This window comes from Panthera uncia, chromosome A2 (assembly GCF_023721935.1).
Source record: "Panthera uncia isolate 11264 chromosome A2, Puncia_PCG_1.0, whole genome shotgun sequence".
In the NCBI taxonomy this organism is placed as follows: domain Eukaryota; kingdom Metazoa; phylum Chordata; class Mammalia; order Carnivora; family Felidae; genus Panthera; species Panthera uncia.
The window spans coordinates 148,663,466-148,676,183 of NC_064816.1; the positions used below are offsets into that span (position 1 = coordinate 148,663,466).

A 12,718-nucleotide genomic window follows, 5' to 3' on the forward strand; every position below is an offset into this window, starting at 1 on the left:
CGAACTCGTGAACTGCGAGGTCATGACCTGAGCCGAAGTCAGTGTTCAACTGACTGAGCCACCCAGGCACCCCAGAAGTATATAAAATATAAAGGAAAGGTCTCTCCCCTCTTTTTCCCCTCTCAGAGGTAGCCACTGTCCCTGCTGACATTAGTTGCTTATCCATTTTTGGAGTGACCTGGGGTAAGAGAGGAGCAACCTGACTTTGCTTTCCTGTTTACATATCTTTTCCTGGGATGATGATTATCAAATAGTTTATAACATCAAGCATCTCTAATGTCCCAGGTGTTTGGGCTCAGAGTCAATGTCAGTGAGGAAATCACAATGTGCTTACCATTTAGCCATGCTCCCGTGACCTTGTCGGGGATACCCCAAGGCCTGGCTCCTCTGGCCACAGCCCACTAAACTGGGCTAGGCTCCTGACTCAGAGGCACCCAGGGGCATCTAAATTCCATCTTGAATTTGAACCGGGGTTGGCACTGGCATCAACAGTGCCACAGGTGGAGTCACCACCGGCCGCAGGAAGTATGAGCAGGAAGCTGCAGGGACTGAAGATGTGGCCGTGGCCAGTCCCTCCCACCTGTTTTCTGGATTCTGTCTGCAGTCACACTTTCATTTCACAAACACTCGCCGAGCAGGGTCCCTAGCCTGCGGGTATACGGCTTTGGCGCATTCAGGGGAGCTGGTGCCGAGATGATCTCTTCCCCTTTAATCTCTTCCTTTCTACTGGTTCCTTCCCTCATCGGTAAACATGAGCAGGTTGTAAATGCCTCCTAGGACCCTGTCTCTTCCTCCAGCGAACACTCTTTATTTCCTCCTTGCACGACCAACTTTCCTTATCACTCACTTTCTCATTCCATCACATCCCAAGCCCTCCCTAAGCCACTGCAGTGTTTCTTCTCCCACGAGTCTGCCAAATTTTTCCTTGCCAAGGGCACCATACATCACCAACTCCTGCAGGTTTCTTCAGTGCTCGCTTTATCTCTCAGAAGCCGTCTGTGGCTTTCCTAACACTGCACTCTGCTGGTTTTCCATCTGCTTCCAGAGACTCCTCACATTCCATTAGGTCACTGACTCTCCAGCTCTCCCTCCAGCCCAGATCTTTCTCCGGACCTTGACCACACAGGTAAGCTATGGGTTGAATTTGGTCTCTCCAGCGTGTCCCGCCCCAAATTCATTTGTTAAAGTCTTAGTCCCCAGAGCCCCATAACGTGACCTCATTTGGGATTAGGGTGGTTACTGTGATGAGGTCATTCTGGATTAGGCTGGTTCCCTAATCCCATATGACTGGTATCCTTCTATAAAAAGGGGGAGATTTGGACACAAACACACACACAGGGAGAACAGCGTGTGAACATGAAGCAGGGATCAGGGTGTCTACCAGCCAGGGAAGGCCAAAGATTGTTGGCAAACCACCAAAGCTAGAAGATTGGCCTAGAACAGATTCTCTTCCCACAGACCTCAGAAGGAACCAGCCCTGCCAAAGCCTCGACCTTGAACTTCTTGCCTCCACGACTATGAGAGAATACGTTTCTGTCCTTCTGGGAGAGAATACATTTCTGTCCTTCGAGCTTCTCAGTTTATTACTTTCTTACCGCAGGCAGCCACTGCAAACAAGTCACCATCCAGGAGGCTGCCCGCCCTGTGGCAATGGCTCTCCAGGATGCAGGTGGTCTCTGTGCCCCACCCTTCGTCACAGCTAACAGTTGGGCCAATCGGATTCTCGGCAATTTCTCGGAATTTGGCACGGATCTGAGAGAGCCAGGGCTGGGAGGTGTCAGAGCTCCAGGAGGGCAGCTCTTGGAGGGAAGACCCACAAACTCCTCTTCAGGTCCCTGGAATTTCTCTGGTCCCAGCCCTTCCTAAAGCTTGCTTGTCTGTATCTGTGGATGTCATATGACCCTGGAGTATCTTTCCCTTACCTCCCTTTTTTAAATCTCGAGTTAGCATGTAGCATTCACCACTCTAACTGTAAGTAGCAGAAAACCCCAATTTAGCCACCAGCTGTGTTAGGCCCTGTGGGCTCCCTTAGGGTGAGGCCCAGGCTTTGGAGCAGTCTCCGTTGTGCCTTCAATGTAGAGCCATGGGGGCTTTGTCATCAGGAGGCCATTTACGGGCCGCCTGGGTGACCCATGGGTTAAACGTCGTCCAACTCTTGATTTCAACTCAGGTCATGATCTCACGGTTCACGAGATTGAGCCCTGTGTCAGGTTCTGCGCTGACAGAGAGGAGCCTGCTTGGGATTCTCTCTCTCCCTCTCTCTTGGCCTCTCCTCACGCTCTCTCTCTCTCAAAATAAATGAACATTAAAAAATAAATAGAATCTTTTTCTGCTTATAACAGCAATACATGCTTGTGATTTAAATTTAAATTTTACAGAAATTTAAATATTACAGAAATACATGCTATAGAAAGAAATTTCATGCCCCCCAGACATCTCGGTTATTAACATTTCAATATCTTGTCTTCTGGATTTTTTTCCATGCCTGTCTTACCTACGTTGTTATTATATGTGCATATATTTTATTTCCAAGACATTGCTATTAAATACATACCCATACATAATTCATTTAAGGAGTCTCCTGCTGGTGGACATTCGAGTTGTTTCCATGTGGACAGGCAGTCCTGTTTGAGCAAAATCAATGCAAAAGCTACAGTTATAATTCAGTGACATCCTCGTGCACTGTTTTTAAAAATCAAACCGATGTTATCTTCAGATAGCTTCGTTAAAATGAAACTGCTGAGCCAAAGGGTGGTCACAGTTTTGTATTTGATGGACAGTGTCGAAAGTCCCCAAATTCTTCATAAGAAGCTGAACAAACAGTGGATGAGGGGTTGTTCCCCACAGCCTCCCCAGCACTTGATATGATCAATTTTCTTAGTCTTTATCAATCTGATGGGCAAAAATGTGAAACTTCAACTTGCATTTCTTTAGTTATGGGTGAACTTGACCATCTCTTCGTTTGTTAACTGCGTTACTGAGCAGTGTCCTTACCAGTCTCAGGGGCTGGGCACAGGGCCTCTAAGTCCAGTTCCAGGTCAGGGGCTGGTTCCAGGAAGTGGCTCAGCAGGCACCCTTGTCACTCCTTCCTGCCCCCACACCATGGCGTTCACTGGCCCGGGAAGAGTGATGGTATCTGACCCACGTGAACAGGCCCAAGAGTTATAAAAGCATAAACCAAAGCACGGCTGGCTTCTCCTGGGGAGGAAGCAAACATGGCCACGCCAGGTTCTTGGCTGATGTCCTCTCCTCTGGCTTCCTGAGCCCTTCCAGGGTGTGTGGACACCCAGATGAGAGCAGGAGGGGTGGTTTCTGCACGGCCGGCTCCCTGGCACAGTCCCCCTTCAGCCCACATTCCACCTGCTCAGAGGCTCAGGGGCACCCAAGCCAGTGAGTAGCACTCCTGTCCCTCACTTGGGAACTGTCCTCCCAGCACTTCGGGGCTATCTCTGGTTAACAAGTTCACGTGTTTGTTTTGTCGTTCGATGTTTGTCTCTGGCCTTCTAGAAATCGTTGCCATGTCCCCAGAAGAGTATCTGGTATGTTCGTCTCTGGTTCTTGGCTGATGTCACCCCCAGTGGCTTAGGGTATATTATAAATTTGTTTGAATGTTTTATTTATTTTTTTAAATTTTTTTTTTCAACGTTTTTTATTTATTTTTGGGACAGAGAGAGACAGAGCATGAACGGGGGAGGGGCAGAGAGAGAGGGAGACACAGAATCGGAAACAGGCTCCAGGCTCCGAGCCATCAGCCCAGAGCCTGACGCGGGGCTCGAACTCACGGACCGCGAGATCGTGACCTGGCTGAAGTCGGACGCTTAACCGACTGCGCCACCCAGGCGCCCCATGTTTTATTTATTTTTGAGAGAGAGAGAGAGAGAGAGAGAGAGCATGAGCGAGGGAGGGGCGGACAGAGAGGGAGACACAGAATCTGAAGCAGGCAAGCTCCTCCAGCCACACGCTCACTCTGCACCCCTGGCTTTGTCTCTGTTCCTGAGACCTTAGCTGTCATCTGGGAGTGACAGGCAGTCCTGTTTCTGCCTCATTTAGTGGAGGATCCACCTGCAGCTAACCTGGGCCGAGGAGAGACAAACCCGGCTCTGGGGGGAGGGAGGGGCGGGGGACATAAGGTGGCTTCCAGTCAGGCGTGTGGGTACAGCTGCAACAGGGATGAGAAAACAGTCCACCTGGGTGCATGCAAGCTCATCGAAGGAGACTCACAGGAGAGCAGGAAAACATCTCCCTGAGTCATCAGCTGCTTGCTCTCTGCAAGTCCAAACAGAGGCCCTCTCTTGCTGGGAGCTCCACCCCTGGAATCTGTTCCTGTAGACAGCAGCACATGCATGCTGGATGGTGAGCAGCTAGTGTGTGTGTGTGTGTGTGTGCACGCACGTGTGTGTGTAAACAGCCCTGACGTTAGTCACATCTGGGGCAGACCTAGCTCTCTTGTGGATAACGGCCCCCACCTTAGCTGATCTGTGTCTGGGGCTCAGCACTTGAAACAATCTGGATGGAGCAGGTGTGAGCCCCAGGAGACAGAATGGACAAGGCAGGGGGACATGAGACACCTCACCTCACGTGTGTGTAAAAGACTCCACCAGGCTGGGAGAGAGCAGCAAATGCCCTTGAGCACCTTGGTGAGCAGGCCCCAAATTTGGCCTAGTGGGTCTCCGGCCTTCCAACTATGGAGCTTGGGATTTCTTAGCTAATTGGGTGAGTTACCTCCTTATAATATTGCATAACATATGTATTTCCTTATCATATATGGAAGGAACTGGCTCACCCTATTATAGAGGCTGAGAAATCCCAGGAGAGGCCCTGCTGGTTCTGTTTCTCTAAAGAACCCTGACTAACACGACCCTTGTGTGAGTGTCACAGACTCCTCTTCCTGGCTGTCCTTACACAACCGCACCGCCCAGAGCTGGCCTCCACACACAACCATCCCCTCCCCGCCCTTTGGGAGCAGGTCTCTGGCACTGTGGGAACACCTGTCTCCACCCCGTATCCTCCAGCCCTGGGCTGTTCTTTGGACTCAATCCAGAGTCCTCTATCCCAAATCTCCCGTGTTATGATTATTTTATAAGTCTAAGCTTTTAAAAATAAAACACTCAGCTCTCCCCTGGGGCTAGGAACACGTCCATTTTCAGGACAAAAAGTCCAATTGCCCTGTGAAGAGGAAGAAGCAGAAAATCCCTCTGTTTTTTGGTAACGAGTCAGGAAGAAAATAAGATGGCTAACTCTGAATCAGGCTCTTCCTACCCATCGGCTTTGTCTCCTTTCTGCCGTCAGGAGCAGACGGGACGAGGTGCTCCGCTCCAGGGGGCTCGGTCCTCACTCACGTTAGAGTCTAGGTGAGCGGCAACCCTGGGCTAAAGCGGTTCACAGCCTGTGCTGCTGGTGTACAGCTGCTCAAGAGTCCCTCTTCTGGACCCTGTGCCCAGGGCCCCAGGGGGTGACTCACTACAGAGAAGATGGGGGGCAGGGTCTTCCTGCAAGATCCCACTTCCCACTCCAGGCTGGACTGTGCAGAGCTCAGTGAGGACAGAGAACCAGAGTTCATTTCAATCCTACATGATTCTGTTTCCAGCTGGATCTAAACGAAGGGTCCCAGGGAAGTTGGGCTGCTCCAGCGTGGCTGGATGCCAGACTAGACAGCGGGTGGGTGCCAACAGGCAGCTCTGGGCTGCTCAGGATAAAAGATCAGACACCAGCCCTCAGCAACCCCATAGCCAGCTTGGGGGTCGGTCTCCCCTGACTGCCTTGGGCTCTGAAATTGGGTCTTTTGGGAACTGACCCGGCTGCCCCTGCCTGTGCAAGACACGAGGTCGCCTGTCCAAGGTATGCGCTTGCCTGTCCGAGGCATGGGGTCACCTGTCTGAGGCGTGGGTTGCCTATCTGAAGCTTGGAGTTCCCTGCCCTCCTAGGCCCCGGCCCTTCTCAATCCTGTCCTGCTTCTGTGATGGCTCCCTCTCACCTGCCTCCAACTGTCCCCTTGGTCCCCTCTGCTTACCTCAAGGTAGGTGGGCCTGCTTCCTGAAACCAAACCCCACGTCCCTTCTCTCTAGAGGCTTAGGGGTCTGATCCCCCACTCTCACCCACAGATCCAGCCATACCTCAGTGTCCCCAGTGACCCAACACTTGAGTGGCAGGGGAGGCCCAGACCCTGGACGTTGCTTGACCACAGACATTTGTGCCAACCTCTCCTGCACCTGTTGGGACCACCCTCAAGGTAGAGACTCTCCACGTCTGACCAAGTATGGCTCAGAAAGAGCCCGAAATCCCCTTCCTGCCCCCAAAGTGGGAGTTTTAGGGACCTTCTATGGCCCAGGTTAACAACGCAGGTAATTCCCATGTCCTTTAATGGAGACCAGGAGCACTCGACCAATATGACACATCGATGCTAACACTGCTGCCTAAGGTTTGGCTGGGGAAGGGGATGTCACTAGGCCATACTCTTGGCGGATGGTGCAAATGCTTTCCGAAAAGCAAGACTATGTGGGCAGACACTGTTCGGTCCTGCTCGGTTATGAGCATAAGATGATTGCCAGCCTGTCAAATACAAGGAGAGGGAAGGCCAGAGAGAGATAGTCATGGCACACAGCAAGGTAGAGGTCTTCCTGGGGTGCTGGACATGTGCATCAAAGTGACCCAAGCTTTCTAGATGACACTGCAGTGAAAATGCAAGCAGGTAGAGGAAACGAAGCTTCTCTCCCCAAACTAAAGGCCAAATTCATCAGTTATGAAGAAGTGATGTCTGACGGGGAGGTTACTGAAGATCTCTGGCTGTGAAGGAACTCTATTAAAGAAAAAAAAACGGTTTGCTAAAATTTCCTATTTTATTTCTGTAAAACTGGATATCTGGTCGTCCTTTTTATAATGCAGGCAGAACTTTCCCTACCGTGTACCGTGAAAATTATCCATTACATATATATAATACATATCAAATCTCTATATATGTAATAGGGTAGAGTGGTGGAGGAGGGTCAGACAAATGGGAGTATGATTGAGAAACAGAGAGAGTATTGGACCGGTTTCTGTCCTAATTCTAAACATGTGAATCCTTTGGCCAAGTAGAAGTTGTCTGCCACTCAACTCCAGCTGATATGAACAAAAACCCTCCACAGAAGCAAACTTCTGGGGGAAGGGCCTTACATCCCTAACGATATTGAAGCCAAGTCCACGGGCCCCATCAAGGTCCCCTCCTTAGTGGGGACCCATCAGAGACCCCAGGCCACAGGGGACCACATCATATGCCAATTTATGGCCACAGGAACCGACCCTGCACATTCCAAATTATAAATTCATATATATAATCCTAACAGGACGTTCAAGGCCCAAACTGGGAGATCGACCATCGTCAAGTTTAAAGGTCTTGCTCCCTTTGCTAACAATTCTAAATTTCATGATGAACTTCTACACTTTAGAAGAAAATTGAATTTACTATTTTACCATAAAGATGTGCGAGGTTTACTTGGTTTGTATGTAGATTCCTTTGAGAGTCTAACGAAAGCTGGGAACCTTCTCCCCTATGTAGTAAAATACACACATTTTGCAGTTTTCAGTTTCAGGAGGGTCACAGATTCCCTGAAGGCCACCCATGAGCAGCAATGCTCTACAGGATGAAGCTCTAACCAGTGGCTTATTGATTCCACCACATCTTTGCCCTTGAAGTTTTCACAGGCCACTGGGGGTGCTGTTCTCCACCCGCCTCATCAGAGCCCCAAACTGGGATTATGGATGACTTCAGATGCCAACAGATTTAAATAACTCAAGTACCATGACTCAGATAACATGGGAGCCACTCTGGCCACAGGGCTTGAGAATTAAACACTGATTGTCAACCAGAATTACGACATTTCTGCAAGCAAAACACATCAGCTAAAACAGGCATTTAAGTTACTGTGAACCTTAAGGAGACCTTCACAACGATGATTAAGAGAAGTTATGAGGGTCGCCTGGTGGGTCAGTAGGTTAAGCATCCAACTTCGGCTCAGGTCATGATCTCGAGGTTCATGAGCTTGAGCCCCGCTTCAGGCTCTGCGCTCTCTCTCCCTCTCTCTCTGCCCCTCACTCACTTGTGCTCTCTCTCAAAGATAAATAAATAAATAAATAGAAAAGAGAAGAGAAGAAAAGAAAAGAAAACTTATGCTTTGGGGCACCTGGGTGGCTCAGTCGGTTAAGTGTCCAACTTTGGCTCAGGTCACGATCTCACGGTTTATGAGTTTGAGCCCCACGTCAGGCTCTCTACTGTCAGCCTAAAGCCCCCTTTGGATCCTCTGCCTCCCTCTTTCTCTCTCTCCAAAGTAAATAAAAACATTTAAAAAGGAGGGGGCAAGTCCTGCAAGGTCTGTGACACTCACACAGACCAGGTCTGCCAGGCCTTGTACAGGCCCACGTTTTTCTGGCTACTGAGGCAGCTCATGGTCTGTTCCGGCTACTGAAACCTCCCTCTCCTTTGTGGTCTGGGAACACATAAGAGACCCTCTGGCTCGTCTGTCTGTCTTAGAGATTTCATTGGTTACCTGGGGATAAGATACAATCCTGATACAAACCTGATGCAGAAAGAAAAACTTTCTTGTGGCTTTTTAAAAATTTTTTAAAAAATATTTATTTATTTTTGAGAGAGAGAGAGAGAGCGCAAGCAGGGAAGGGGCAGAGAGAAAGGGAGACACAGAATCGGAAGCAGGCTCCAGGCTCTGAGCTGTCAGCACAGAGCCCAACATGGGGCTTGAACTCACGAGCCGTGAATCATGACCTAAGCTGAAGTCAGACACTGAACTGACTGAGCCACCCAGGCGCCCCTTTCTTGTAGCTTTTATGAGGTGAGTCTCCTCTTCCCTCCAACATCTCGTTTCCTGTCACCGTGGCACTGGGTAGAAGATGAGGGTTTTAGTGCCATCTTGTTTGCGGTTCTTAATGTTATCAGTTGAATAGTGTCCTCCCAAGTTCCTATGTTGAAATCCCAACCCCCAGCACCTCAGAACGTGACCTTATTTGGAGACAGGGTCACCGCAGATGTAGTTACCTAAGATAAGGTCATTAGGGTGGCCCTAATATAGTATAACTGTGTAATTTCACAAGAGGAGATCTGGACACAGACATGCATCCAGGGAGAAAACCGTGTGAACACACAGACTGCGGTGATGTGTCCACAAGCCAAAACCCACTGAAGATCACCGGCGAACCTGTAGAAGCTGTGAGATGGGAGCAGGTTCTCCCTGCTGGCCTCGGAAGGGGTCAATCCTGCTGACTCACTGTTCTTGGATTTTTCAACTCTGAACTCCGTTGTCTACCCCACATATTTTGTAGTACTTTCTTACAACAAATGAATACATTTACCTGCTTCTCCGGTAGGCTATGAGGAAACAGCTCACCCATTTCAAACATCAAAAAGTGCTTAACTGCTCAGATTTTATAGACCAGATGGATGAAGCATAAATCTGTCTTTGGACTCACCTTAATCTTTGTCCACTGGGACTGTAATGACCTTTCAGTCTGGAGTTGTGTCTTTGCACATGAAGTATTCTGGGAACAAGAGAGAGGAAGCCTGGTCTTAAGAAACCAGAATGAACAGAAGAGGGCAAATACATGTCTTCTGCCTGAAAAACCTTATCAAACACCAGGCACGGGCGTTATTCCCCAGCAGTGCCCCCGTGGAGACCACAAACACCAGAAGAGGTTTGCCCCTCTGGCTAGTACACTGTGCGCCTCCAGGGGAGTTTCTACTTGTGGGAGAATAGAGTGGAGTTGTGGCCCACACAAACCAAAGAATCCCGGGCTGGGGCTTCATGCAGGAGCCTTTTCTCCAAAGACAGTCACCTAAATCCCTAAGGGCTACAGCCTGCTCCTATCTGTGCCTGAGAAGGAAAAGGGGGCCCCTGTGGGCAGGCTCATGGAGAGCAGGTAAATTTGAAGACTGTTCCCCTTCCTCTTGGCAGACACAGCGCTCGCCAGGTTGCATGGCTTTGTGCTCAAGCAAGGGCTGAATTCCAGATCCCAGGGTCCCACCCTCAACCAGGTGCCCTTGTGCAGTGAGCTACCTGCACAAACATACGTGGCAGTTCTGATGGCTCTCTCCGTCCCCAGTCTGCATCTGCTTCTATTAATGACCGCATCCCATATGGGTGAGGCTTTTGTCCTGTTGCCCAAGAATGGCAGCGAAGGTCCAAAGTTGTAGATAAGAGGTACTAAATACCCTATATTCTAAATCCAAGGAACGCTTGCAGTCAGACTAAGCCTATCTGCAGGGTTATTGAGTGGTGTCCTGAGAACTTTCTTTCCTTCCCAATATAAGATCACAGAGGGAAAGAGGTCATCAACCGTGGGGAGTATAGTGCCTATAGAGAGAAACTATTCCCTTGAAGGGGGTGGTGCTTTTGTGACAGCTTTTGTAACCGGTCTTAAGAGTTGCCTTGCTTCAAGCTTATGCACTCCTCGCTAGCTGACCTAAGTCCCTTCGTCTGTAGCAGAACTAACTTTGAGATTTGCAGACCCCTGGCCTTGAGAAGTGAAGGGCCAGACTTTTCCAGGAGATAAGGCCTGACTACATTTAAAAACAGGGGCCTCAGACGCCAGCAAGTCTGTTCAGGATCATGCCGACAACATAGGACTAACCACCTGGGCACCTGCTTCTCCTGCACCCAGTGCCCCCTTCTCTCCCCTCCTCTCCTTTCCTCTCTAAAACCCTCGGGCTTCGCCAGGACGGAGAAGATGGTCTTTGACACATTAGTCCACCATCATCCCAGTTGCGGGCTTGCTGAAAAAAGCAACCTTTCCTTTCCCAGCATCACTTGTCTCTGAGTACTGATCTTTTGTCCGAGGAGTGATTTTTCCAGCAATGAGAAGCCCAACCCCAACTAGGAACCGGTTCTCTGTCCAGTAACACGTTCCCCCCATGAAGCCAAGCTGGGGGATGCAAGAAAACCCCCAGTAAAGTTTAGTGTGTGTGTGTGGGTGGGGGGGGGGTGTCTAAAAATACGAGACTGGAGTCCTGTCCCCACCTGAATGTGTGCTGTGGAAGGCTCTTGTTCCCTGGGTCTGTGCCTGCAGACCCAAGGAGTGGGGTTGGGGGTGGGGCTGAGGTGGCTCTCCCAGAGGCTGTTTCAGGAACCCGAGAGTTCTGTCTTCCCCTGCCCTCTCTTCCGGAGGTGGCACTCAGGGAGGACAGGCCTGTTCTGAGCTCTTAGTCACTGGTGGAACTCTCTCCGGGACCCCTGTCTCCCGGAACGCCTTTCCCCGCTCCCTCCCCCCGACCCCGACAAAGAATGGGCTTTCCTAAGCCAGACACCCTTGCAGACAGGTGTTCTGCAGAATGCTCTCAGAGCCAACCTCACTGGGGCCACGGGCCTGCCCTTTCAAAGACCAGGGCACTGTTAACACGAGGCCTTACTCATATGTGGCCAAGGCCCACCTTCCTCTAGGAGGTGGGCCCGGGCCGCGGGGTGCAGGTGAGCGAAGGGCCACCAATCTGCGCACCCCAGCCCCCCAACGGGGCCTAGGATTGGGTCTACTCCCCACCCTAAAGCGTTCTCGCACTAACCAGAAACGTTCCCAACTTGTAGCGTCGGCCGGCTTCGCGGCCGAACGCAGCAGTATATCCTGCCGTCACTAGATGGCGACCCTGCGTAAAGGTACCGCAGAAAGTCGCTACTTCGCGTACCCCGCCCCGCTGCCCGAGGCGGAAGGGGGAACGCGGGGCGCCTTCCCGGACGCGGGGTCCGCGGTGGGACTGAGCCCGCGCGAGGCCGCAGAAGAGTGCGCGGGCGTGGCCGGCACCCCCTGCCCCGTGCTCGGAGGCGGGGCTCTGGAGCGCTGCTCCGCCTCCTGCCCCGCAGCGCCCCCTATGTGCTCCGCCCCCTGCCCCTGCCCCTCCCCTCCCGTTCAGCGATCCCTGCGGGATTTTGGTGAGGCAGTGTCTCTGGGCCTGGGACGTGAGCCCTAGAGGGGGAGAGAGCCGCTCCAGGCCGAGCAGGGGCCCCTGAGGCGTCGACCCCGGACTCAAGACCACCCAGGGTGGGAGCTGAGCGTCAACTGCAAGAACAGTTTCCTCGAAAAACCAGAGTGGCTCCCCGCCTTGATAGCTTATTGTCTTCTCTCCCTCTCCCGCCGCTGTAGCATGCACTCCAGGAGCAGGTGCACTTGGGCAGTGCATGACGTTGCCTGCAGTTCTCCAAACTAGCCCCCTCACCTGAGGTTTCTCCCTTAATCTCCCTCCTGGCAGGACAGCCCCAGAGTTACCAGTTTTCTGGACGGGTTCCCTGAAACCACAACCTTCTGCTCCAGAAACCAAGTTATAGGTTTACTTGTTTGCGGGGCTGCTGGTCCTCTGAGGACCTCTGGTCCGCTTTCCTTCCATATTAACCACTCACTCTGCCCCATGGTAGCTGAATTCAGGCTGCCGGTCTGGATGAGAGAAAACAACAAATAATAACCACCAAAAGTCCCAATTAATTGGTTCCTGTGACTGGGGTCAGAGCCCATGGCGGCTGCTTGGTCTTCAAGAGAGATACTTCCCAAGACCTTTTTGAATCTCCCAAGTTCAAAAATGGCAATAGTTCGGGGCGCCTGCGTGGCTCAGTCGGTTAAGTGCCCGTCTTCGGCTCAGGTCATGATCTCACAGTCTGTGGGTTCGAGCCCCGCGTCGGGCTCTGTGCTGACGACTCAGAGCCTGGAGCCTGATTCAGATTCTGTGTCTCCCTCTCTCTCCGCCCCTCCCCCA

The 12,718-nt window shown here is 51.3% G+C and overlaps 1 long non-coding RNA gene across 1 annotated transcript; it reads right to left on the reverse strand.

Moving 5' to 3' along the window:
• Positions 1–1,820: 1,820 nt before the first annotated feature.
• LOC125930202 (uncharacterized) lies at positions 1,821–11,728 on the reverse strand. The gene is made up of 3 exons (XR_007460109.1): positions 11,540–11,728; positions 9,457–9,525; positions 1,821–2,624 (listed from the first exon to the last, which is right to left on the reverse strand). It is a non-coding gene; the product is annotated as an uncharacterized LOC125930202 (long non-coding RNA).
• Positions 11,729–12,718: the final 990 nt, after the last annotated feature.